Consider the following 27,593-nt stretch of genomic DNA (forward strand, 5'->3'; position numbering starts at 1 on the left):
CAACTGACTCCACACACAAGTACAGTGATCACCAAGGATGCCACGATTGTTGCAGGTGGAGACATGGCCATGCATGCATGGCCAAAGTAGAAGGGCTCCGTCACACACACAGCTCATGTACACACAGCTCTGCGCTAAACATTGGGAACACCCTGCAGGGAAGAAACTGGGTACACAGAGGAAGGAATACACCCTGGGACAATTGAACCATGCAGTAACTGCTGACATGACCTAAGGAAGTTAGCCAACACCTTGTGATGGCACACAGATCCTAGGGTGGCCCCAAAGAGCAGAACACTACTACAAATCCCACACACCCAAAGCCTTAAACACCACCCAAAACAATGTAGCAGCCCCACCAACACCAATACCACCATAGCAGGAGTGTGATAATGAAAAAAAAAATAAGCTTTATTCAGCATGAGCACAATGTCCGTGGATCAAAGGCAGTTCAAAGTCAACAAAGGCCATAGGGCAGTCAATGATTCCCAGCTGCATGGGGGACACAGTGGGATGTGTGTCCCCTACCTTGCCTGCACAGTCAAATGCCATCGTCTTCCATACTGGTGAGGGCATCAGGGGGGGGGGAAGCAACAGGCACCGCAGGGACATCAGGGCAAAGGGGCGGCGTTGTGGGTGCAGGGATGGAGGACTCAACCACAGGGGGTGTGTCATGGCCAAAGGCGGAGGCCAGGATGGCACTACACACCTTAGCAAGGTCCTCCAGGGAGTCCCCTGCACCCGAAGTGACCTCAGGCCCCAAGGAGGGGGGGGTTCAGAGGGATGGGTTGCAGCGCCACCGGGGGAGGGTGGAGACAGGGGGGGAGACTCAACCACCCTGACCGAGGACTTCCTTGACCGCTTGCGTGGTGGCGTAACTGTGGGGCTCAGGGACAGAGCGGCCATGAAGGAGTCCTTGGGGGAGATGTGGCCAGGAGAGCTGAGGGGAGGGGATTTGGAGGGAGTGGATTGTGTGGAATGCGGACTCCCACTCTGGCTGCGTGTCACACGTTTGCCCCCCGACCCAGTGGGTGTGCCTATCTCACCCTGTGTGTGCGTGTCAGGAGGAGTGCGGTGGACCTTCCCTGCTGGTGTGGTGCCTGTGTCTGTTGTGGTGGGTGCATGCCGACGTCTGGGTGTACGTGGGACAGGCATGGAAGTGGGAAGTGTGGATGGGGCAGGGGTAGGTGGGGGGAGGTCGCGCTGCAGGAGACCCACTGCTGCAGTCAGTGTGGAGTCTAGGGACCTCAGCAAGTTGCGTTGGTCAGCCTGCAAAGAATGAATGCCCTCCAAGAATGCCTCGATGTTGGTGAGGGTTTTCCCGTGGGAATGGAGGACATTCAGGATCGCAGCCTGACCAACCTGCATTTGCCGCTGGATGTCCATAGACTCAGCATTGGCGGCAGCAGTGGAGACAGGGGCAGGGGGTGCGGTGCCTGGCAGGAAGGAGACATGCGGTGACCGGGCACGCTGGGAAGGGACACGAGCAAGTGGGAGGCGGTTGGTGGGAACTGAGGGGGCGGTGGCAGGTGTTGTTCCACTGTCAGCTGCTGGTGCAGCCTCCGCCAACTCTGAGACATCCTCCTCGGACCTGTCAGCTTCGTAGTCTGATGTGCCAGTCGACAGGTCCTCGGCCACACTATCCTCCGCCTCTGTCCCACTCGATGTGCCAGCCCCGATGTCACGGCTGCCACTGGTGCTCGGTCCCTCCGCCTGGTCCGTGTCCATGTCTCCCTCTGTGTCCCCCGACGATGCTGTGGGCAGGGTGGAGAGACAGAAATTAATCAGACACCTGTACACATCTGTCACATGAGTCCAATCTACATAGTCAACATTGCATAGCCTGAAGAGGCAGATCCCTAACATCTGCAAAACAAGGTACCGATGTAGGGCATGAAACACAGTTGGTTGAGCCACCATGCCACTGAAATACCATGGAGAGCATGAGACAATAGCTGATGACAGGAAACGGAGTCTGACATAGCACCCAGGCCCTGGGGACAATCCTGCACTGCCTCTGCACCACACAGCGTTTGTGAAAATACCTATGACCAGGGACAATATCCATGAACTTGAGACACATGCTGCATAGGTAATGCTGCAAACATGCCCAACATAACTCGGTCACTGCACCTTGCGTGTGTGTCCAGTAACATCACACACTGTCCAGACCCAGCAATTAGGAATCAGGATTTGACACATAGGCATTGCCCGCCCCAAGCAACCCCCACACGATGCTAATTGCTGAGACACAGGTGGCACCAACATCTCATAGTCCGGGTGATAAACACAGTGGCAGGCAAAAGGCAAGATTGGACGCAAAACAGCAAAGGTGCGCCTGTACAAATAATGAGGTACCAGTGCCCATCCTCAGATGAGTATAACAAGACACACAGGCACTGGCAACTGTGAGTATGAAGAGGGACAATCAGGTCAGGCTGCACAGTGGACACCTGTACATAATAGCACGTCTATATACATGGTGACAGGGGACAATGGCACAGAGCACAACCTACGCTGTAGACAGTGAGAGTGTCCACGTTGATGATGACACAAACAACACTGAGGATAAGGTGCCCCAGGGGACAGTATTGGGCACGCAACTACATGCTACTGAATGGGAATGACTGCTACACACGTCACCATCCCTGCACTATGCGTAGCGCACACTCATGCACATCATGTCACAGGCCACTACATAGGACATGCGCGCTGTAAGGCATGACACATGAGAGACCAACTCCCATGTCTGGAGCCAGCATCAGTGCCAACTGACATGGAACCCACATGCAGTGAACTTGACAGTTCACAGGCAAGGTCCCACAACCTGTTACCCACCACCACCACCCATGATGCTACAGTCATTGTTCTCGTGGACAAAGCGCCAGCCTACATTACCTTGTGAAGGAGTGACTACACACAGACCAGGGAACACATTGCAAGGAGGGGAAGGGTGGCAGGGGCGCAGCGCTACACTTGGGCAAACTGGATGGGCACAGCACCTTCAAACCCTGCCAGTGAATTAATGCCACTGTGCCCTTACAAATGCCGGTGACACACAACAAACGCACATGTACCTACCCCCTTCCGCCTGCTGCATCGCCTGTAAGCGCCTCTCCAGGTCTGGAAAGACCACCGGCAGCACACGCCTGTGGAGGTGGGTCAGACGGCGGCGGCCGCGGTTCTTGTGGCTCTCAGGTGAGTCCCCCAGCAGGAGCCGTGCAATCCTCCGCGTCCAGCACCGGATATCCTGCCAGCGTTTCCTCACCTGGGACAGGCTCCGCCTCCGACCATCCACACGCCTCACGGCACTGACGGCGGTCAGCCAGATCTGCTCCTTGGCAGTGGCGCCTACCTGTGAGGAAGTACAAGTGACACCACATCAATACACAAGCCACATGTCACAGAGAGACATATGTGAACATAATAGCTGGTTACTACATGGCATGTAATGCAGCCAACGCATTGCACCTCTGTCATAGGGACATCATCCTCTGGTGAGGGAAAAGGCAGCACGTGCCATAGTGGGTACTCAGGTGGAATGATGGCAATGTCACAATCAATGATCAAGGCTCACACTGTGCATCACACCCACACCTCCTGTCTCAGGGCACTGCTGGGAGGACTCTGCACACACACCTCCTGTCTCAGGGCACTGCTGGGAGGACTCTGCACACACCCCTCCTGTCTCAGGGCACTGCTGGGAGACATCAGGCACCCCCCCCCTGGTACCCCCCCGACAGTACATGGCATGTGTGTCACACCGGGTCACAATGCCTGAAGACACAGTCACAACATAGGGACAGTCTGTGGCAGTGGCCTATGCACTCACCTGATACCCTGGTCGCCCATACAGCATGGGGTACTGTGGGAGGATCACATCCAGCAGAGCCATGTTCTCCTCCAGGGTGAATGGCTGTGTCCTCTCCACAGCCCTTGACATGGTTCCAGGGAATCAGTAGCAGCAGCTTGGTCGACAAATGCAAAGATGTGCAGGCAAGTAATCCCTCATGGGACCTGGCTGCCTTATATGTGGCCTTCTGCCCAGTCTCATGCACAGGAGTACAGAGTGATTGGTCACTCACATTTGCATCCTATGTTTCCACCAATCCCTTCAAACCTAGCAGTCTGTGGGTTCTCTATCGGTTTCATTCTCCTGCATGATGTCAGCCCCACAAACACATTGCAACAAAGTAGAAGAATTCCAACTGACTTCTGCTGTGCACCTTCCAGAACAAAATCGAAATTTGAACCTGGTCGCCATGACAACCAGCATGCATGTAGGCCTTAATACTTGTCCCCTATGTAATTAGGAGAATCACACACAGGTACGGTGCGTTTCCGGGCCCTAGGGCACCCCAAATGCATGGCAACGGCCCGTACATGCATGCCTACGTTCAAAATCACTATGGGTCTGCACGCGTATGCGTACACGTAGTGGTACGGACCGTACACACGCATGTACGCTCACTATCACTATGGGTCTGCACGCGTATGCGTACACGTAGTGGTACGGACCGTACAAATGCCTGTACGCTCACTATCACTATGGTTCTGCACGCGTATGCGTACTCGTTGTGGTACGGACCGTACAAATGCCTGTACGCTCACTATCACTATGGGTCTGTGTACCCGTAGTGATAGTGAGCGTACATGCGAGTGTACGGTCCGTACCACTACGTGTACGCATACGCGTGCAGAACCATAGTGATAGTGAGCGTAGATGCGAGTGTACGGTCCGTACCACTACGTGTACGCATACGCGTGCAGAACCATAGTGATAGTGAGCGTACAGGCATTTGTACGGTCCGTACCACAACGAGTACGCATACGCGTGCAGAACCATAGTGATAGTGAGCGTACAGGCATTTGTACGGTCCGTACCACAACGAGTACGCATACGCGTGCAGACCCATAGTGAGAGGGCCGTACACTCGCATGTACGCTCACTATCACTATGGGTCTGCACGCGTATGCGTACTCGTTGTGGTACGGACCGTACAAATGCCTGTACGCTCACTATCACTATGGGTCTGTGTACCCGTAGTGATAGTGAGCGTACATGCGAGTGTACGGTCCGTACCACTACGTGTACGCATACGCGTGCAGAACCATAGTGATAGTGAGCGTAGATGCGAGTGTACGGTCCGTACCACTACGTGTACGCATACGCGTGCAGACCCATAGTGATAGTGAGCGTACATGCGAGTGTACGGCCCTCTCACTATGGGTCTGCACGCGTATGCGTACTCGTTGTGGTACGGACCGTACAAATGCCTGTACGCTCGCCATCACGATGGGTACACATACGGCAGCACTCCCACAGTGATTGGGGAACATACACAGGCCCTCTTAGCAGCAGTACGCCGGTTTGTACACATCACTGTGGTGATAGTCGACACACAGGTAGGAATAGGGCGGACATACTTGTCCATGGATGGACATACTTGTCCAGGAATGGACATCAAGGCATCGTCTGTGCATTACTACATGTGTGGGGCACAGGTGTGACAGGCTGTGATGTGGAACATGCCTCCTGAGTGGAGGAGGCACCAGATGTATGATGAGATGTGTACAGGTGTACTGTGTGAGGGTGCAATGTGTGCCAGGCATGCCCTTGACTCCTTTGACATGTGTGCATGTCGTACTGCGCACTTGGGGTGAGCGTCACTGGCATGGCACGGACACCAACACACGGAAGTGTCCCATGATGCCCGGTACAGGGGTCATGACACCTGACTTGTCACTACCCACAGTGCACAATGTGACTATGTCATTTATGTGTCCGGGATTTACATCAGGTTGATGTTGTAGCACCCTCAAAAGCTGCAGCCGTTGCAGCAACCAACATGTGTCTGTGTGTAGATTGTCATTGCACACTGTTCCGCACACCATGCCACATGTGGTATCTGATGTGAGGTGCACATGTATGCATGGGACACGGAGTAGCGTGACAAGGCCATGTCAGCATCCTCACAAGGAATGTGTGGTGAGTCATGACATGTGCACCTTCATGGCAAGGTGTGTGGGCAGGCCTAGTGTAATGTCATGTGACCTGTGGCTCCGGTGTTCCGCTACCAGTCTCTACAATCGGCATCCTACTTCCGCTGATGTGTGGGTGTATGTCACTTCTGTCTTGCGTCGGGCTGTTCACTTGCACTGGGACACAGCTATTCCCATGGCGTGGCATGGGGAGGTTCTCAATCACCGTGTGTAGCTGGGTCTTGGAAGGAGTGTCACCTTGCATCCATACGTGTCCTGGGCATGTAGCACATGCCTGACTCCCTATGTGGCATGTGTGTATTGGCAGATTTACATGTGCTCAGTAGACATGAGTTGTTCTCGTAGTGCACTCACTCTTCCTTGTCACTTCCAAATTACTGCAGAGCGCCTCCTGTTGCCCGAAGAATTCCAGACTTGGCCACCATGCAGGAGAATGACAGGATCCGGCTCTACCGCTTCACCCAACCGTTGATTCTGGAGCTGACGGCGAGACTGGCACCACACCTGCAACCGCAGCACAGGTATCCTACGGCACTGACACCCCAGCTGAAGGTAATGGCTGCCCTACATTTCCTTGCCACGGGTACCTTCCAATATACCATAGCTCATGTTGGTGGCATGTCCCAGAGCATGTTCAGCGGTGTGCTGCATGATTTCTTGGAGGCCATGTTGATTCACCTGGATGACTTCATCAAGTTCCCAACCCCTGAACAGATGACTGAGGTCAAACGTGGTTTCTATGCCCTGGGAGGGATGCCCCATGTCATTGGGTCCATAGATGGGACACATGTAGGTTTGGTACCACCACACGCACGGGAGGTGGCGTACCGCAATCGGAAGCACTACCACTCCATCAATGCCCTTGTGGTGTGTCTGTCCAACATGGTGATTTCACATGTCTGTGCTCGTTTTCCAGGATCAGCCAACGATGCCTACATCATGAGGCGTAGCGGGATGCCTGATATGATGATGCAGCTGCGCAACGAACGTGCATGTGTTGTTGGTGGGTACAGTCTGTCTGTCCTGTATTCTGTTTGGCCGAGCAGCACTACCGCTTCGCCTGTTCTAACGATATCCATGTGCTTTCCATTTAGGGGACGCTGGCTATCCCAACATGCCTTGGCTGCTGACACCTCTCCGCAACCCCATCACGCCGGCCCAGCTCCGCTACAACACCGCCCATGGCCGGACAAGGCGAGTGATAGAGAGGACGTTTGGCATGCTGAAGAGCCGATTCCGGTGCCTTCACAAGACCGGCGGCGCACTCCCATATGCCCCGGCGAAGGTCTGCAAGATCTTCATGGTCTGCTGCATGCTGCACAACATGGCAGTTGAAAGAGCTGTGCCCCTCATCCTGGATCAAGATGACGAGGACCATCCACCCGTGGAGGACGAAGGGCTTGGCAATGGGGCTAGTGATGTGGAGGATGTGGAGCCGCAAGAGGACATCCGGACTCGGCTCATACGCGACTTCTTTGCTTAGTGGTGAGTACCAGGGTCTGAGTGTGCACGCATTGGTCCCCGTGTGGCATGCGTTGTGATGTGTGTCTCCACCTGCATGTATGGCACGTGGGTCAGAGGTGTGTGTGGGTGTGTCACTGGAGTGATGGTGGCAGTGATGGTAGTATTTCCCCAGACATAATTGTGACCTAGCATGTTGTCATACATACATGTGTCGAGTACATGCACATGCAAGTGGCTGTGCTTCTTGTGGCTGACTTCTTGTGTGTCTCTCTTCCCCAGGTACCTGCGCATGCCGTTTGCTGGTTGCATTGTTGTGGCACTGCTATTCCTCATGGACATGGCATCGTGGGCTGACTCAGCGTTACAGGCACGGACACGTTTGGAAGTCTCCATGGGGTAAGGGATGCATCTGGGGTGTATTGTGTGTGGCAGTTGTTCACGATGTGTGCACACTGCCCCGGTCGGGGTTTGGGTCCTCTGCAGACATGTGGCATCCCCATGGGACACGACATGCAGCTGGGTACACCTGAATAGATGGGCTGCCTGGTTGTCAGTCATCAGTGATGGGATGGTGGATTGTGATGAAGGCATCAATGTGTGTGACACTGCCCTCGGACACATACGGTTAACATTGTCTTGACATGGCGTGGGACTTCCACATCAGCGGATGTATGGTGTATGGCAGGCTCTCCGTGAGCAGCTGTGGGTATTTAGCTATTATCCGACACTTGTGTGCCAGTTCCATGGCTATCACGCATTTGTGCTGCAGAAGGGGGGTGCCAGTGTTGGAGCCACATGTTACTCCACATGATGTGTTCATGTGTACTTCAAGTTGCCTCTGCAATCCCAAACACATGACTATTAAAGGTGTCCCTATGCCTCCAAGGTGCCTCTTCTCAGTCAATGCTGGTGTGTTGGCACGGTGCATCCTGCATGTCTGGCATGGTATTCCCTGATTGTGGCTATGTGTCAATGTGTCGAGTGGCAAGATGCAAGCTGTGTGTGTGTGCTGAGACTGTGTAATGGGCATGATGTCCATGACTGTGTGGGTATTGTGACATGTGCCATCCCCATGCATCCAACGTTGTCCATGACCCCATTCTCTGCATCCACCGGACTCAAGCTTGCAGGACATGGTTCTGCCACCTGTCTACACGTACCTGGGTGCCCCCCAGGACACGGGCCAGGATCCCTGACCTCTGCGCATGACTGTTGCTGTACTCAATGTGTCTGTCAGCACGGTTGTTCGGCCACCCCCTCAGCTGGTTCTGACCATCACGGGTGTGTATGGTGCTCCATGTCTGTCTTGCCTAGAAAACTGTGACCCATGTGTCCTGTGCCAGACTCAGGCCCCAGGGTGTGGATGGTTGAAGTGAACAGATGACTCAGGCATGTTTAGACTGTACAAGACACATGTTAGGTAATAATGCTACCAGCAGGCATCTACTCTTAATAGTGTGATTTATTATTGGGGGGGGGGGGGCCAAGTGAGGGCCTTTCCGGGATTAGGGAATCCAAAGTTCAGTAGGGGAGTTGGTGTCCTTGCCATTGGAAATCCTCAGAGTCCATGCCACAGTCTTTGTCAACATTGGTCAGCCAGTGACCAGCAGGGCCATGTGGCAGAGAATGTCTCTTGATGCTGTGATGCTGTTGCTCCAGTGGGCCAGGTGCCAGGCCAGGTGTCCTGGGAGATGGTGATGTAGCAGCCACCCTCACGGTCCTTTCCGTGGACGACCCGGCTTCCTGCGGGGAACCTCAGCAGCAGGCCGTGACGACGTCTGGGATGCTCCGTCGGATGTTTCCTCCTCCTCCTCATGATCCCTCCCTGTGGGTGGTGATGTTCTCCGCCTTCTGGCACAGGGAGGGTCGGCCATGGTGTCGGCCATCCGACGGAGTTCAGCGTGAATCCCCTGGGACGCCGTCACTTGCTCAGCCTGTCTGTCCTCCATCCTCCGTTGGTGTAGCTGTAGACAGGCTATTAGCTCCGCATGTTGCTGGGCCTGCTGGACCTTGATCCCCTCGAGGACGGACACAACCTGGGCCATGCCCGTGGTGTCCTGCCGGTATGAGTCCAGGATGTTACGGACATGGGAAAATACCGGATCCCCAGCCAACTGGCAAGGCTCGCGCCTCCGCCGCTCTCCACTCCCACCACCCCTGCCCACTTGCGTCTGGCCTGCACTTGTGGGCACATGGGGTCTCCGGGACCCCTGAGGGGTGGCATTGGCGTTGTCGCCTGCCTCCTCCTGGGTGCCCGGGACACCGTGTCCCTCCTGGCGAGCCTGGCTGCATTGTGGTGTTGGGGCAGGGATCCTGGGTGTCTCCTGGGATGTGGCAGGAGTGGGGGTGGTGGTTGGCACGGTTGTACCTGACGCAGGTGCTGCAGGTGGTTGGACACCAGAGGGGCCAGGTCGGTCGGGGTCGTCCGCAGAGTGGTGAGAGTGGTCGCTGCCGGTGGGATCGGTCTCCTGCAGATCCGGGTCCTGTGAGTGTTCCCCCCCAGTGTTGGGGGGTGCAGCACGACGTTGACCTGTGTGTGAGAGAGACAATGTTACTTTTGATCCATGCAACATCCATGTTTCATCCGTTACAAAGTTGGCACATTTCCTCTTGGAATTAGGATCTGTCTTGCATTCCACTCACAGTGCACTTGTGCATGTGTGTGTCCCTTGGGCACCAATTTGGCCCCTTTAACTATGTGTGGCACAGTCTTACTTGCTGCGTCAAGTGTGACTGCAGTCAGCAGTGGAGTGTGCATGTGTGCCGAGCTATGCGTTTGCGCCTTCCTTGTAGCACTGTACATGTGCACATGGAGTGGATCCACACACTCATATGATGCAGGTGGCTGTCCTTGTGCTCGTGTACAGGTTGTAACATGGCCCTGCGTTTTGCCATGATGAAGAGGGGGGGTTCTGGCACTGGGCACCCTTGTCTACATGCACGCAGTCCACCTGCTGACGAGCAGACATTCCCACACACCAAAGGACTGATTTGCTCTCCCTGTGTCTCCCTCCTTCTCTGTCCCCCTCTCCCTCCCTCTCTGTCCCCCTCTCCCTCCCTCTGTGTCCCCCTCTCCCTCCCTCTGTGTCCCCCTCTCCCTCCCTCGGTGTCCCCCTCTCCCTCCCTCTGTGTGTCAGCCTCCTCCCTCTGTCCATCTTCCTGTGTCTCCCTCCCTCTGTGTCCCCCTCTCCCTCCCTCTGTGTGTCAGCCTCCTCCCTCTGTCCATCTTCCTGTGTCTCCCTCCCTCTGTGTCCCCCTCTCCCTCCCTCTGTGTGTCAGCCTCCTCCCTCTGTCCATCTTCCTGTGTCTCCCTCCCTCTCTGCCCCCCTCTCCCTCCCTCTCTGTCCCCCTCTCCCTCCCTCTCTGTCCCCCTCTCCCTCCCTCTGTGTGTCAGCCTCCTCCCTCTGTCCATCTTCCTGTGTCCCCCTCCCTCTCTGTCCCCCTCTCCCTCCCTCTCTGTCCCCCTCTCCCTCCCTCTGTGTGTCAGCCTCCTCCCTCTGTCCATCTTCCTGTGTCTCCCTCCCTCTCAGTCCCCCTCTCCCTCCCTCTGTGTCCCCCTCTCCCTCCCTCCGTGTGTCACCCTCTGTCACCTTGGCCCAGCTTCCTGGGCACACACTGTTAGCAGATCTTTGAGTGGCCCTTGGCCTGTTGATGTGAGTTTGTTTCTGATCTCCAGGCACCCATTTTGTCTGCTGTGTGTCTGTGCGCTGCTGCTGTGGTGGTGTGTGCTGCCACTCTTTCACACTGTTGGCTGTTCATTAGCTGCTGGCATGTGCAAAACAGTGCCTTCACCCCCATGTGTTGATGCAAGGCATCCGCCATTTGCTGGCAAGTCATTCCTGTGTTGGGACACAGTGTTTGTCTGGCTGTGACCTAGGCCATATGGGCAGAGGGCATTGTTGTCTGCTTTGGAGTCGCACTATGTGATTCTTGGTGCCCACCCTCCCGCCATCCGGGTTACCGTGTCATGTGTTGTTGTCTTCTGTGGCCTGTAACTTGACATTGTCCAGCTGGGTGCATGGGGCATGGTGGCAGCAGTGGCATGTGCCTGCTCATGGAGTGTGGTTGAGTAATGCGATGGCTTGTGGTGTTTGCGTGCCTGTTATTAATTTTGGTTGTGGTTGCATTTCCCCCCATGTGAGGTGCGTTGTTTGTGTACTCACCCGGGTCTCGGAGTCCTTCTACTCCTTCAACTGCCTCCACCGGCAGTATGGCCATCACCCTCTCCTCCCAGGGATGGTACTGTACGGGTCTGCGGGAGGGCCCTCCTCCGGTGGCGTTGGCCTGGTCGTGTTCCTCCTGTCTCTTGGCTCTGACCCTCCTCCGCAGATCGTACAACCTGTTCTGGCAATCCTGCTTGGTCCTCCTGGTGTCCGCAACAGCATTCACAGCATCGACGATGGTCTGCCACATGGCTGTTTTGGCTGCCTGGCTGGTGCTTCTGACCAATGTTCCAAAGATCTGTGGCTCGACTCTGAGGATTTGATCAACAAGGACCTCCAACTCTCGGTGACTGAACTTTGGATTCTTGGTAGTGGGCATGGTGAGGGGTGTGGGTGGGGATGGTGTGGGTGTGGGGGGTGTGTGGATGTTGGGGGGGGGTGTGGATGGTTGTGTGTGTGTGTGAATGTGATGAGAGGGTGTTTGTGAGGGTGGTCGTGTGAAGGTGTGCAAGTGTAAGATGTGGTGTCGCTTGTAGTCTGGTTCTGTGGTGTCTGGCAGCAGTGGGTCTGTTGCAAAGGCTCATGGTTTGTGTGTGTGGGCCCTTTTTATTGGTCCATGGGTGGGTGTGGCAGTGTTTGAATTTTGGGTGGGTGTGTTATAAGGAGTGGTGGTGTATTGGGCCTCTGTTTGTTTTTGACAGTTGCAGGTCAGTGATTGTGTTATTTTAGTGGTTGTTGGCCATGTTTAGTGGCTGTGTGCCTTTCGAATGGTGTATTGTTGAGTTGTTTTGTTTTGTCCTTGTTGTGTACGTGCGTTTTGAGCGTGTGTACGGTGTGTACATGGGCCATTTGGTTGTACGATTTGGTCCTTGTGTGTGGCTTTGTACGACTCGTACATGCGGTTGTGATGTTGGGGCATGGGGTGCGCTCCGTACTTAGGAGGTTGTGTTGGGGGTGCGCCAGGAACGTACTGGGGTGGGGGTACGACTGGAACGTACTGGGGTGTACATAGACGGTGGTACGACACGTACAGGGGTGGGGGGGTGTACATAGACGGTGGTACGACACGTACAGGGGTGGGGGGTGTACATTGACGGTGGTACGACACGTACAGGGGTGGGGGGGTGTACATTGACGGTGGTACGACACGTACTGGGGTGGGGGTACGACTGGAACGTACTGGGGTGTACATAGACGGTGGTACGACACGTACAGGGGTGGGGGGGTGTACATTGACGGTGGTACGACACGTACAGGGGTGGGGGGGTGTACATTGACGGTGGTACGACACGTACTGGGGTGGGGGTACGACTGGAACGTACTGGGGTGTACATAGACGGTGGTACGACACGTACAGGGGTGGGGGGGTGTACATAGACGGTGGTACGACACGTACAGGGGTGGGGGGTGTACATTGACGGTGGTACGACACGTACAGGGGTGGGGGGTGTACATTGACGGTGGTACGACACGTACAGGGGTGGGGGGGTGTACATTGACGGTGGTACGACACGTACTGGGGTGGGGGTACGACTGGAACGTACTGGGGTGTACATAGACGGTGGTACGACACGTACAGGGGTGGGGGGGTGTACATTGACGGTGGTACGACACGTACAGGGGTGGGGGGGTGTACATTGACGGTGGTACGACACGTACTGGGGTGGGGGTACGACTGGAACGTACTGGGGTGTACATAGACGGTGGTACGACACGTACAGGGGTGGGGGGGTGTACATAGACGGTGGTACGACACGTACAGGGGTGGGGGGTGTACATTGACGGTGGTACGACACGTACAGGGGTGGGGGGTGTACATTGACGGTGGTACGACACGTACAGGGGTGGGGGGGTGTACATAGACGGTGGTACGACACGTACAGGGGTGGGGGGTGTACATTGACGGTGGTACGACACGTACAGGGGTGGGGGGTGTACATTGAAGGTGGTACGACACGTACAGGGGTGGGGGGTGTACATTGACGGTGGTACGACACGTACAGGGGTGGGGGGGTGTACATTGACGGTGGTACGACACGTACTGGGGTGGGGGTACGACTGGAACGTACTGGGGTGTACATAGACGGTGGTACGACACGTACAGGGGTGGGGGGGTGTACATAGACGGTGGTACGACACGTACAGGGGTGGGGGGTGTACATTGACGGTGGTACGACACGTACAGGGGTGGGGGGGTGTACATTGACGGTGGTACGACACGTACTGGGGTGGGGGTACGACTGGAACGTACTGGGGTGTACATAGACGGTGGTACGACACGTACAGGGGTGGGGGGGTGTACATAGACGGTGGTACGACACGTACAGGGGTGGGGGGTGTACATTGACGGTGGTACGACACGTACAGGGGTGGGGGGGTGTACATTGACGGTGGTACGACACGTACTGGGGTGGGGGTACGACTGGAACGTACTGGGGTGTACATAGACGGTGGTACGACACGTACAGGGGTGGGGGGGTGTACATTGACGGTGGTACGACACGTACAGGGGTGGGGGGGTGTACATTGACGGTGGTACGACACGTACTGGGGTGGGGGTACGACTGGAACGTACTGGGGTGTAGGTAGACGGGGCTGTGACACGTACTGGGGTGGGGGTGTGGCTCGAACGTACTGGGGTGTAGGTACACGGGGGGTACGACACGTACAGGGGTGGGGGGGTGTACATAGACGGTGGTACGACACGTACAGGGGTGGGGGGTGTACATTGACGGTGGTACGACACGTACAGGGGTGGGGGGGTGTACATTGACGGTGGTACGACACGTACTGGGGTGGGGGTACGACTGGAACGTACTGGGGTGTACATAGACGGTGGTACGACACGTACAGGGGTGGGGGGGTTTACATTGACGGTGGTACGACACGTACAGGGGTGGGGGGGTTTACATTGACGGTGGTACGACACGTACTGGGGTGGGGGTACGACTGGAACGTACTGGGGTGTACATAGACGGGTGGGGGTATACATATACGGGGGGTACGTGTCGGACGTACGGGGGCTGGGGGGAGTGTTGGGCGCGTATGCGGGCACATGTCTCCATGGTTGCTATTGGTGTTCGGTGCGGACGGTGTTTTTTCCATACGGTTGTAGGCTCGGACGCACGGGATGGATCGTGATTCCTCGGTCGGACTTGGATTTTTACGTTTGTAAGGTAAATCGTCCGAGGACGTGTCGGACACATTTTCCGACCCGAGGACGTGTGGGGAATGATTCCCGGTGCGGGTCGTATGGACTTTTTACCATGCGAATCGTGATTGCCAGTTCGTACGGCACTTGTACGATTCGTACGGTAAAAAGACCCGATACGAGTCGCACGGGGGACTTTTTTACCGGATCGTGATCGGCACCATGTCTTTCGATATACTATACCTCGATATTTTACTACACATCACAATCTCGACATTTTTTACATCGATATTGTTGACAGAGATATATTGTTCCATCGATATTTTGACTTCGATATTTCTGTATATCGATATTACATTTCCGATATTTTGTCTACTCACCCCTGTGCATATGTATGTTTAAGGTGAACGGAAACGTGGTTGGAAAATGCAGGAAAAATTATACTTTCTCTCCTGGGGCACTCCATTACGAATGCAGGCAGCCAATCTTGTTTTGCTAACAGGATGTCATAACCAGATGATAAGTTCTTCCAAAAAAGACCTTTTGCTTTTCTACTGGAGTATTATTTCATATAACGTATTGTGGACACTCACCCTGGTGTCTGGTGTTTCCACTGTGATGTAATCATTTAAGTCCGCTGTCACCAGAAATTCCTTCAGGTTCTGGCGAGCTATTGTTACTTCTGTGGCTCTGTCTAGCATCGTTAGAGCCCATTCCCCATTCAGAAGTTGTGTCCTCAGAATTTTGGGCATGTCTGATTTTCAGACCAGCAACTTTCTTTTTCCTAAATTGAGGTTTTGAGTTTTGCTTATCTTCTTTTTTAGAAGTAAAGTCTTGAGCGTGCTGCTTGTCTCTGGACTGTGAGCGCTCCTCTCTGTGTTCTGACCGTCCTTCTCTTTCGGAGCTCTTCTTCGAACCCTGCAAGGAACGAGAGGAACATGTATCAGTATCCTGATACCTGTCAGATTTCCTAATATTATCCCTATTCCTAAGCTTGTACCTCTTTTCAGATGGCTCCTGTGGAGGAGAACTACCTCAGGACTGAGATCTCTTGTCTTTAGAATTTTGTTTTTTATTATCCCACTTCTTTTTAGAAGAAGTAGGTGTCTGCTTAGAAGTGTCCTTCTCAGGACTGCCCTGTAGTTGAGGTTTTAAAGCTTTTCCCTCCAAACTATCCCTGCCTAACTCTGAATACGCAGTTTCAATTATTTTGGGTAGTTCATTCTCCTGTTCTAATGGAGAGAACTCCCGTAGGGGTTGGCGGATTGCCACTGATGCCGCTTCCCCTTTAATATTAGCTAGTATTAAGGCTGATGCCTGGTCATAGTTATTTAATAACTTCATCCCTAAGTTTAGGGCAGGTTCAGCTCCGTTGTCATTTTGTATTTGTCTTAATACATCTGGTATTACTGCTAATGAAGGAATACCATGAGTTCTGGTATATATGGCAGCAAAGACTGTACCCCAAGAGGTACAATCCTCTAACTGTGGTGTAATACCCAGGAACAAGCAGCTTGTTAACGTTCTGTGTTTTTCAAATGTTGTATTTGGGAATACTGCTTCTAAGTGGGTTATGTTCTGAGCTACCGGGAAAGGAATTTGTTCACATTTTGTGGGCACTTTGCCCATTACCGCGTGTAAGGGTTGTGGAGTAATTTTAGTACCTGTGCTCTGTGTAGGAGCTGCATTTGGTGTAATTACTGTTGGTTGGACCGCTAGTGTCCTCAAGACGAAGTGTGTCATGTTTCTGTAAAGTTTTATCAACTCTTAGGTGCCAATTCCGATCCGGTAAAAACCGGGTACGAACCGTCGGACGGAGCCTTTTCTCCGTCCGACTCGTACCCGGTGCGAAATCCATCCGAAAATGCAAGTACGATTCATACGGAAACACCATTTCCGTACGAATCGAACAAAACACCGACCGAACAGAAACTAAACACAATTCCGATCCTGAAAGGCGCCGACGTGACGTCGGTACGCATCCAGCCTACGTTTCTCGAACCAGGAAGTACGAATCGAACCGACGTCATCCCGCACGGTAAATATTTACCGGCTGCCAAAAACTGCCGGGAAATCAGGACGAGACACGCAAGGAGCAGCTGGACGCGACGAACAGACATGGACCCGAACCTACGTGCCATCCCTGCCCTCCTAGCAGTCCACCTGGCGTACAGGAACCGACGCAGACGCCGCAGAAGGTCAGCACAACAACCAGGGGCAAAGGGGGGGGCAGGGGCAGGACACACAACACCAACACATGGTACCAAATCACACATGGCCTGGACATACCTGACCATCAGGGCCTGGACACTGCCAGGGTGTGGGGGCGAGGCCAGCAACGCAAGCGTCCGCCACAACGGAAGTGGATGGTCACGCGAACCGGTACGTACCCTACCCAGGCCGCAAGAGCGTGGGTACGGAACGTACCACGCGTCCCCCTACGTCACTCCAACAATGGCGGTACGGCCCGTACCCACGTCAGAAAGGCCTTGGTACAGCTCGTACCAGCATTGCTGGGGTCATGTAGGGGTACGCGTGGTATGACCCGTAGCCACGCCCCCAAGGCCTGTGTACGGTGCGGACCCCACGGCACCGCAACAATGGGGGGACGCACCGTACCCACCCACCAAAGGCATGGGTACGGCCCGTACCCAGGCACGCAGAGCGTGGGCAGGGGTATGTACGGACCGTACCCCCACCCGTAGAAGTACGGCCCGTACCCCCACCCATGCATGTACGCCCCGAACCCCCACCCGTGTATGTACGCACCCAAGCACCACCCGTGTATATACGCCCCGAACCCCCACCCGTGTATGTACGCCCCGAACCCCCACCCGTGTATGTACGCACCAAAACCTCACCCGTGTATGTACGCACCGAACCCCCACCCGTGTATGTACGCCCCGAACCCCCACCCGTGTATGTACGCACCGAACCCCCACCCGTGTATGTACGCACCAAACCCCCAGCCGTGTATGTACGCACCGAACCCCCAGCCGTGTATGTACGCCCCGAACCCCCACCCGTGTATGTACGCACCGAAACCTCACCCGTGTATGTACGCACCGAACCCCCACCCGTGTATGTACGCCCCGAACCCCCACCCGTGTATGTACGCACCAAACCCCCAGCCGTGTATGTACGCACCGAACCCCCAGCCGTGTATGTACGCCCCGAACCCCCACCCGTGTATGTACGCACCGAAACCTCACCCGTGTATGTACGCCCCGAACCCCCACCCGTGTATGTACGCACCGAAACCTCACCCGTGTATGTACGCACCGAACCCCCACCCGTGTATGTACGCACCCAAGCGCCACCCGTGTATGTACGCACCGAAACTTCACCCGTGTATGTACGCACCCAAGCGCCACCCGGCCACCCGTGTATGTACGCAACGAAACCTCACCCGTGTATGTACGCACCCAAGCGCCACCCGGCCACCCGTGTATGTACGCAACGAAACCTCACCCGTGTATGTACGCCCCGAACCCCCACCCGTGTATGTACGCACCGAAACCTCACCCGTGTATGTACGCCCCGAACCCCCACCCGTGTATGTACGCACCGAAACCTCACCCGTGTATGTACGCACCGAACCCCCACCCGTGTATGTACGCACCCAAGCGCCACCCGTGTATGTACGCACCGAAACTTCACCCGTGTATGTACGCACCCAAGCGCCACCCGGCCACCCGTGTATGTACGCAACGAAACCTCACCCGTGTATGTACGCACCCAAGCGCCACCCGGCCACCCGTGTATGTACGCAACGAAACCTCACCCGTGTATGTACGCACCGAACCCCCACCCGTGTATGTACGCACCAAACCCCCACCCGTGTATGTACGCACCGAACCTGCAATAAGAATGGGGTGTGCCAAACACCCCCAGCAGTGCCCAGACACAGGAGGGGTGGGTGCAGGGTCCTCCCAGCAGTGCCCAGACACAGGAGGGGTGGGTGCAGGGTCCTCCCAGCAGTGCCCAGACACAGGAGGGGTGTGTGCAGAGTCCTCCCAGCAGTGCCCAGACATAGGACAATATACCCCATCAACAAGTTCAGTGACCTACAAGGGTGATACCCCAGATGCAGGCGGAGCCATCGCTGAGCCAGCATGGCTATATTGAACGGCAACCCTCACACATCCAGGAAATGTAGACACAGCACAGCACAGCATTTGGGAGACACCCTGCAGGGAAAATGGCCTGCTCCACAGAGGATGGAACACACCTTGGGACAATGTCACCATACAGTGAGAGCAAACATGACCAAATACCATTGGCAGAGACCTTTGTGATGGCACGCAGATGGCAGGGTACACCCCATGAGCAGCACACTCCAACATTTCACAGACCCCTAACACATTATCACCACCCCAACGCAGGGAGCACCAGCACCAACAGCAAGTCCAGGAAAGCATCAGTGTGCAAAACCAAAATAAAAGGCTTTATTCAGCAGGAAAATATATCTGAGAAAATGTCCACTATGTACAAGGGCCATGGGCCAGCCCAGCAGCAAAGTCCGGGGGGGGGGGGTACACATCGGGACGTGTGTCCCCTAGCTTGCCTGCACAGTTCACAAGTCCATTTCATCCACAGAAGAGGGGGCATCAGGGGGGAGGGTGGAAACAGGCACCGCAGGGACAGGAGGGGAAAGGGTAGGTGTTGTGGGTGCAGGGAGGGATGATTCTGCCACAGGGGGGGTGCCAGCGCCAAAGGTGGAGGACAGAATGGCGCTGCACACGTCGGCAAGTTCCCCCAGCGACTCCCCCGCACCCAATCCAACCACAGGCCCCAAGGAGGGGGGGGGGGCAAAGGGATGGGTCGCAGCGCCACTGGGGGAGGGTGTGGACAGGGTGGGGGACTCAACTCCCCTGGCCGGGTCCCGCCTCCACCGCTTGCGGGGTGGTGTCATCCTGGGGCTGGGGGGCACACTCGCAGTGGATGATGCTGTCACTGACTGTTGGCCAGGAGAGCTAAGGGGAGTGGATTTGGAGGGAGTGGGTTGTGTGGAATGCGGACTCCCACTGTGGCTGCGTGTTCTACGTTTCCCCCCCGACCCAGTGGGTGTGCCTTCCTCACCCTGTGTGTGCGTGACAGGAGGTGTGCGCTTCGACTTCCCTGGTGGTGTGGTGCCTGTGTCTGTTGGGGTGCGTGCACGCTGACGTCTGGATGTGCGTGGGACAGGCACGGGAGTGGGAATTGTGGATGGGGCAGGGGTAGGGGGTGTTACGCAGCGCTGCAGGAGATCCAGTGCTGCAGTCAGTGTGGAGTCTATGGACCTCAGCAACTGCCGTTGGTCAGACTGCGCAGCCGACATGCCCTCCATGTATGCCTCCATCTGGGTCAGCACCTGGGTGTGGGCATGGAGGACATTTAGCATCGCAGTCTGACCAACCTGCAACTGCCTCAGGATGTCCACAGACTCCGCACTCACCGCAGCAGTGGTGACAGGGGCAGGGGGTGCGGTGCCTGGCAGGAAGGAGACATGTGGGGACCGAGCACGGAGGGAAGGGCCACGAGCATGTGGGAGGCCGGTGATGGAAACTGAGGTGGCGGGGGGATGTGGAGGGCTGCCATCAGCTGGGGGGCAGACTCCGCCACCTCTGGGAGCTCAGCCTCGGACCCGTCTGCGTCATAGTCTGTGTTGGCAGTCAACAGGTCCTCTGCCTCACTCCCTTCGGCCTCCGTGCCACTCCATGTGCCAGACAGGACAGCACTGCTGGCACTGGTGCTCAATCCCTCCTCCCGGTCCGTGCTAGTGTCTCCTTCCGTGTCCCCCGGTGATGCTGTGGGCAAGGTGAAGAGACAGGAGAAAATCAGACACCTGTACACATATGTCACATGAGTCAAATATACATAGGTCACATTGCATAGCCTGAAAAGCAACAGGAGTAACACTTACAAAACAATGTACACATGTAGGCCATGGAACACACAGTTTTTCGACCCACCATGCCACTGAGACACAATGTAGATCATGACACAACAGCAAATCACTGCACCTGAAATTTTAGAGAGGAGCCAGCCTCTGGGGACAAATGTGCACAGCACCTGCACCACACTGCGTCGTCAAAAAGGGATGAGCATGAATCATATCCATTTACTCTTGCCGCATGCTGCAAAGGCAATACATGAAACCAGGCCACACATGACAGGGTCACTGCACCTTGAGCGTATGTCCAGTCAAACATCACACACAGGCTAAACCCAGCAAGGAGGATGAAGCTTCTGACATGTAGGCCTTGTACGCACAAACAACCCACACCTGAGACAATCTCATTGAGACGGAGAAAGTATGTACACCTCTTACTCTGGGATGGAAACACATGGCCTCCACTAATTCATGACTGTACACACACAGCCCCTGGTGGCCATGTCCACACATCATTGACAGGCAAACATCATCAGATTGTCTCAACAACACACACAGGTAATGCCCACTGTGAGTATGCACAAGCAAAATGGGTCCCCCTGTACAGTGGACACATGTAGCAACCTGTAGGTCCTAACAGTTGAGCCCAGGGTACAATGCCACCCTACCCAACCCATGGTGAAGACACAGTGAATGGCCATATTGTTGGATGACGCACATGATACCTAGGAAGAGGTGCCCCAGGGCACAGTAGTGCCCACACTCCTCCATGGTCCAGGATGGACATGACTGCAAATTAAGCAACCGTCCCTGCACTTAGCAGGCCTCCCACTCAGGCACATCATGTCAGAGGGCACACAATTGGACATGCATGCTGGAAGGCTGTACATTTTGGAGACACACCCCTATGTCGTGATTCACAATCAGTGCCAAGTGACATGGACACCACAATGACTGAAATTGGCCATGGCACACGCAAGGTCCCCATACCTGTGGCACATCACCCCCACATATGATGCTGATAGCATAGGGCACCTGCATGAACTGCCTGCCTAAATAACCTTGTGCAAGAGTGGCTACAGACAGACCAGGGAACACATTGCAAGGAGGGGAAGGGAGGGAGTGAGAACAGCACTGTGCTACTTTGTGGAGAAGTTGACGCACTGCACAATCAAACCCTGGCAGTGTATCCATGCAACTGCACACTTACATTGGCTGGGGACACACAACTGACACACATGTACCTACCCCCTTCCTGCTGCTGCCTCTCCTGTAGGCGCCTGTCCATATCGGGGAAGACCACCGCCAGCACACGCTTCTGGATGTGGGTCAGACGACGGCGCCCACGGTTCTTACGGCTCACAGGTGAGTCCCCCAGCAGGAGCCGTGCAATCCTCCTCGTCCAGCACCGGATGTCCTGCCAGCGTTTCCTCACCTGAGACAGGCTCCGCCTCCGACCCTCTGTAACCCTCACGGCACTGACGGCTTCCCTCCAGATCTCCCCCTTGGCAATGGCGCCTACCTGTGAGGATGCAAAAGAGAGAATACATTAATCCACATGAGCAAAGACACAGAGACACACATATAGAACAATCCTCATTATGAACAGGCCATGGTATGCATGCAACTAATTGCACCTTTGTCATAGGGACATTATCCACTGTGGAAGGCCAAATGCACTACGTGCCAGTGAAAGCACACGGGTGGCATGAGGGGTACCACACACTCAATGACCAGGGATCACACTGTGCCTCACAGGCTACACCAGGATTATGTACAGCACCTCACAGCAGTCACCTGCCCCAGCACACTGATGCTACCTCAGCAGAGTACACAGACACACACAGGTACAGGACAATCACATGGCATTGCCAACTGCGGGTACACACCTCACTCTGCCCATGTGCCAGTAGACGGGGGTGTCACAGGTGTGGGGCTGGCTCAGCACGGCATGCACACAGCACTGCTCCCTGCTCACATCGGATGGCCAGGCCATATCCATCCCTGATGCTGCTTGTGTGCAACACTCCCCATATGCACTCACCCACATGACAGGGGACTAACACACACCAATGTGCAGGGGACGAACACGGCCTTTGGACACTCACAGCACAGGTACACTGAACAAACACACATCCATGGGTACTGACACCTGGGGGGAACACAGGATCACATCAGGACTGTGGAAACAACATCCCCAGGAGGAGTATGCAGGCAGAATGTGGCATGCACCTTGCATTCATTGTCACAGTAGGCACTATGCAAGTGAGGAGTGCACACAGGAAACACAGCATGCTCTGCATGGGTGACATGAGGCCTTCCACACCCTGGGACCCACTCCAAACAACAGTGCATGTCTGTCACACATGGACACAATGCCAGAAGTCACTGTCACACAAAAGGGGCACAGTCTAAGCTAGTGGAGTCTGCACTCACCTGAACCCCTGGTCGACCATACAGGCTCTGGAACTGTGGGAGGATCACATCTATCAGGGCAAGGTTCTCCTCCTGGGTGAATGGCTGTGACCTCTCCACAGTCCTGGACATGGTGCCAGAGGAATCACTATCAGCAGCAGTGGTCATGGATGAATGGATGTGCAGGCAAGTGCTCTCTCATGGGACCTGGCTGCCTTATATATGCCTGGCTGGCCTGTTCATGTATAGGAGTACAGATTGATTGGTCAGTCACATTAGCATCCTACGTTTCATCCAATCCCTTCAAACCTACCCCAGTGTGTGGCTTTGCATGGTTTCAGTTTTGATAATGATGTCAAGTCAACATCCACATTGCAACAATGTAGATTCTTTCAAACTGACTTCTGCTGTGCACCTGGTGCTCAAATTCAAAAATTTAACTCCATGGCAACCATCATGCATTTAGGCCCTTATACTTGTCCCTCATGTGTCCCCTATGTGTTTTCATACATTTACACACAGGTACGGTGCGTTCCACGCCCTAGGGCACCCCACAAGCAGTGATACCGACCGTACAAGCGCTTGTACGGTCCGGATCACAAAATGGGCGCTGGCGTATGCGTACGCCACAGTAGTACGGACTGTACAAGCGCTTGTACGGTCCGGATCACAATATGGGCGCTGGCGTATGCGTACGCCACAGTAGTACGGACTGTACAAGCGCTTGTACGGTCCGGATCACAATATGGGCGCTGGCGTATGCGTACGCCACAGTAGTACGGACCGTACAAGCGCTTGTACGGTCCGGATCACAATATGGGCGCTGGCGTATGCGTACGCCACAGTAGTACGGACTGTACAAGCGCTTGTACGGTCCGGATCACAATATGGGCGCTGGCGTATGCGTACGCCACAGTAGTACGGACCGTACAAGCGCGTGTACAGTCCGTACTACTGTGGCGTACGCATACGCCAGCGCCCATATTGTGATCCGGACCGTACAAGCGCTTGTACAGTCCGTACTACTGTGGCGTACGCATACGCCAGCGCCCATATTGTGATCCGGACCGTACAAGCGCTTGTACGGTCCGGATCACAATATAGGCGCTGGCGTATGCGTACGCCACAGTAGTACGGACCGTACAAGCGCTTGTACGGTCCGGATCACAATATGGGCGCTGGCGTATGCGTACGCCACAGTAGTACGGACTGTACAAGCGCTTGTACGGTCCGGATCACAATATGGGCGCTGGCGTATGCGTACACCACAGTAGTACGGACCGTACAAGCGCGTGTACAGTCCGTACTACTGTGGCGTACGCATACGCCAGCGCCCATATTGTGATCCGGACCGTACAAGCGCTTGTACAGTCCGTACTACTGTGGCGTACGCATACGCCAGCGCCCATATTGTGATCCGGACCGTACAAGCGCTTGTACGGTCCGTACTACTGTGGCGTACGCATACGCCAGCGCCCATATTGTGATCCGGACCGTACAAGCGCTTGTACAGTCCGTACTACTGTGGCGTACGCATACACCAGCGCCCATATTGTGATCCGGACCGCACAAGCGCTTGTACGGGCCGTACTACTGTGGCGTACGCATACGCCAGCGGCAATATTGGCCCAGGGACCCTATACACGCACTCCGAGCGTATGTACGGTGCATTTCACAACTGTCAGTGGTGACAGGCGGCACACAGACAGGAATGGAGCGGACAGGTATTGCCAAGGGTGGACACCAATGCATTGTCTGTGCAATACCACATGTGTGTGACACAGGTGTGTCAGGATGTGATGTGGCACTTTACCCCTGAGGTGTGGGCAAAGCACATGTACGATGAGCTGTGTACACATGTCGGGTGTGATGGTGCGCATTGTACAACACATCCCCTGCACTCCTTTGACATGTGTGCATGTCGTACACACTAGTGGAGCCATGAGTCACTTGCATGTCCCAGTCACGGACACCCGCACCTGTCCCCTGATGCCAGGTACACGGAATATTACACATGACATGTGTATGGCTGCGTTGCACGCTGCAACCATGTCATGTGTGTGGCATGTCTTTCCATGATTTTGCTGTAGGTGTGTGGTTCAATGCATCAGCAGTTGCTGCTGCAAACATGTGTCTGTGTGTCGATGGGCATGGCACACTGTTCCGCACACCAGCCCACATATGTGATTTGCCATGAGGTGTGTATGTATGCAACTACACGGAGTATCAACACAAGTACATATCCACATGCTCCCTATGTATGTTCTGTCTCGACATGTACTCCTCAAAGGCAATGTGTGTGGCCTGTCCTATTCCTATGACATGTGACCAGTGCATATCGCATCCAACTACCTGTCTGTACCATACGCATACTACTTCTGCACATGTGTGGATGTCTGTGAATCATGTGATGCGTGTGCATGTTCACTCACACTGGCCCACAGCTAGTCTCATGCCATGTCATCGTGATCTTGCCCCCCTCCGTTAGTGGCTGTCCCTTGGTAGGAGTGTCACCTGACTGGCGTACGTGTCCAGGAAATGTGGCACAGACCTGACTCACAACGTGGCATATGTGTATTGGCTGTGTAACATGTGCTCAGTGCATTGACGATGTCGTTGTACAGTGCTCACTCTTCGGTGTTCCTTCCATTTCACTGCAGGGCTCCGCCTCTCCCTCGACGTATGCCAGACATGGCTGCCCTGCATGAACGGGACTGTATACGCCGCTACAGATTCAGCCAACGGTTGATTGATGAGTTGACTGGCCGGCTGGAAGCACAACTCCTCCCGCGCCACAGGTATCCCAGTGCACTGACACCCAAGTTGAAGGTGATGGCAGCCCTACATTTCCTTGCCACGGGTACGTTCCAACATACCATTGCTGATGTCGGGGGCATGTCCCAGACGATGTTCAGCCGTGTTCTGCATGATTTCTTAGAGGCCATGTTGGTTCACCTGGATGAGTACATAAAATTCCCAATTCGTGAGCAGTTGACAGATGTCAAGCGTGAGTTCTATGCCCTGGGAGGGATGCCCCATGTCATTGGGTCCATAGATGGGACACATGTTGCGTTGGTACCACCACAGGCACAGGAGGTGGTGTATAGGAATCGCAAACATTATCACTCCATTAATGCCCTTGTGGTGTGTCTGTCCAACATGGTGATTTCACATGTCTGTGTTCGCTTTCCAGGATCAGCACACGATGCCTTCATCATGAGGCGTAGCAGGCTGCCTGAAATGATGCTGCAGCTGCGGAACGAGCGAGCATGTATTGTTGGTGGGTAGACTCTGGCAGTTCAGTGTTTGGCGTCATCTTCCAATCTCACTGCCTGTGCTGACACACTTCTGTCCATGATGTTTCCTTGTAGGGGACGCTGGCTATCCCAACATGCCATGGCTGATGACGCCTGTCCGCAACCCCAGCACGGCTGCCGAGCACCGCTACAACAACGCACATGGGCGGACCAGGAGAGTCATTGAGAGGACGTTTGGCCTTCTGAAGAGCCGATTCCGGTGCCTCCACAAGACCGGCGGAGCACTCCCATATGCCCCGGTGAAGGTGTGCAAGATCATCATCGTCTGCTGCATGCTGCACAACATGGCAGTGGAGGAAGCTGTTCCACTCATACTGGATCAAGATGACCAGGACCATCCACCCGTGGAGGATGAAGGCCTTGGTGACGGGGCAAGTGATGTGGAGGAGGAGGAGGCTGTGGAGGACATGCGGAGTCGGCTCATACGCAACTTCTTTGCTTAGTGGTGAGTTCCAGTGTCTGAGTGTGCACGCATTGGGCCGTGTGTGGCATGTGTTGCAATGTGTGTGTCCATCTGCATGTCTGCCAAGTGAGTCGGTGGTGTGTATTGAAGTGTCACTCAAGTGATGGCGCAATGGAAGGATGTTGTCTGAAGGTCATCATTGTCACCTGTCATGTTGACAACATGATACGTGTTGAGTACATGCTTGCGGATGTGCTCCTTTGTGCTGACTCCTTGTGTGTCTCTCTTCCACAGGTCCATGTGCATGCTGTCTGCTGGTGGCATTGTTGTGCTCCTGCTACTCCTCATGAACACAGCAACATGTGCTGATTCAGCGTCACATGCACGGGCAAGTGTTGAAATCTCCTTAGGGTAAGGGATGCCTCACGTCGTTTTTGGTGTGTGAATTGTTTGTAGTCTGTGTGCACTTCTCCGGTTCATGTGTGTTCCATTTGCATACATGGTGATCCTACATGGGGAACATGACATGGGGCAGGCTTCACCTGGAGCCATGGTCAGACTTGGTGACTGTCATGTGGCAGGGGATTGGGGATTGTGATGAGGCCATCATTGTGTGTAACACTGGCCTCGGAAACATACAGGTTGCACCGGGTTGACATGGTGTGTGATTGCCCCATCAGGGCCTCAATGGTGTATAGCGGCCTCTCCGTGGCAGCAGGGGGTGTTTAGCTGTTATCCGTCACTTGTGTGCCAGGTCAATGGGATACCAGCATCTGTGTTGCAATGGGGGGTGCCAGTGTTG

The sequence above is a fragment of the Triturus cristatus genome, chromosome 9 (assembly GCF_964204655.1).
Source record: "Triturus cristatus chromosome 9, aTriCri1.1, whole genome shotgun sequence".
Classification (NCBI taxonomy): domain Eukaryota; kingdom Metazoa; phylum Chordata; class Amphibia; order Caudata; family Salamandridae; genus Triturus; species Triturus cristatus.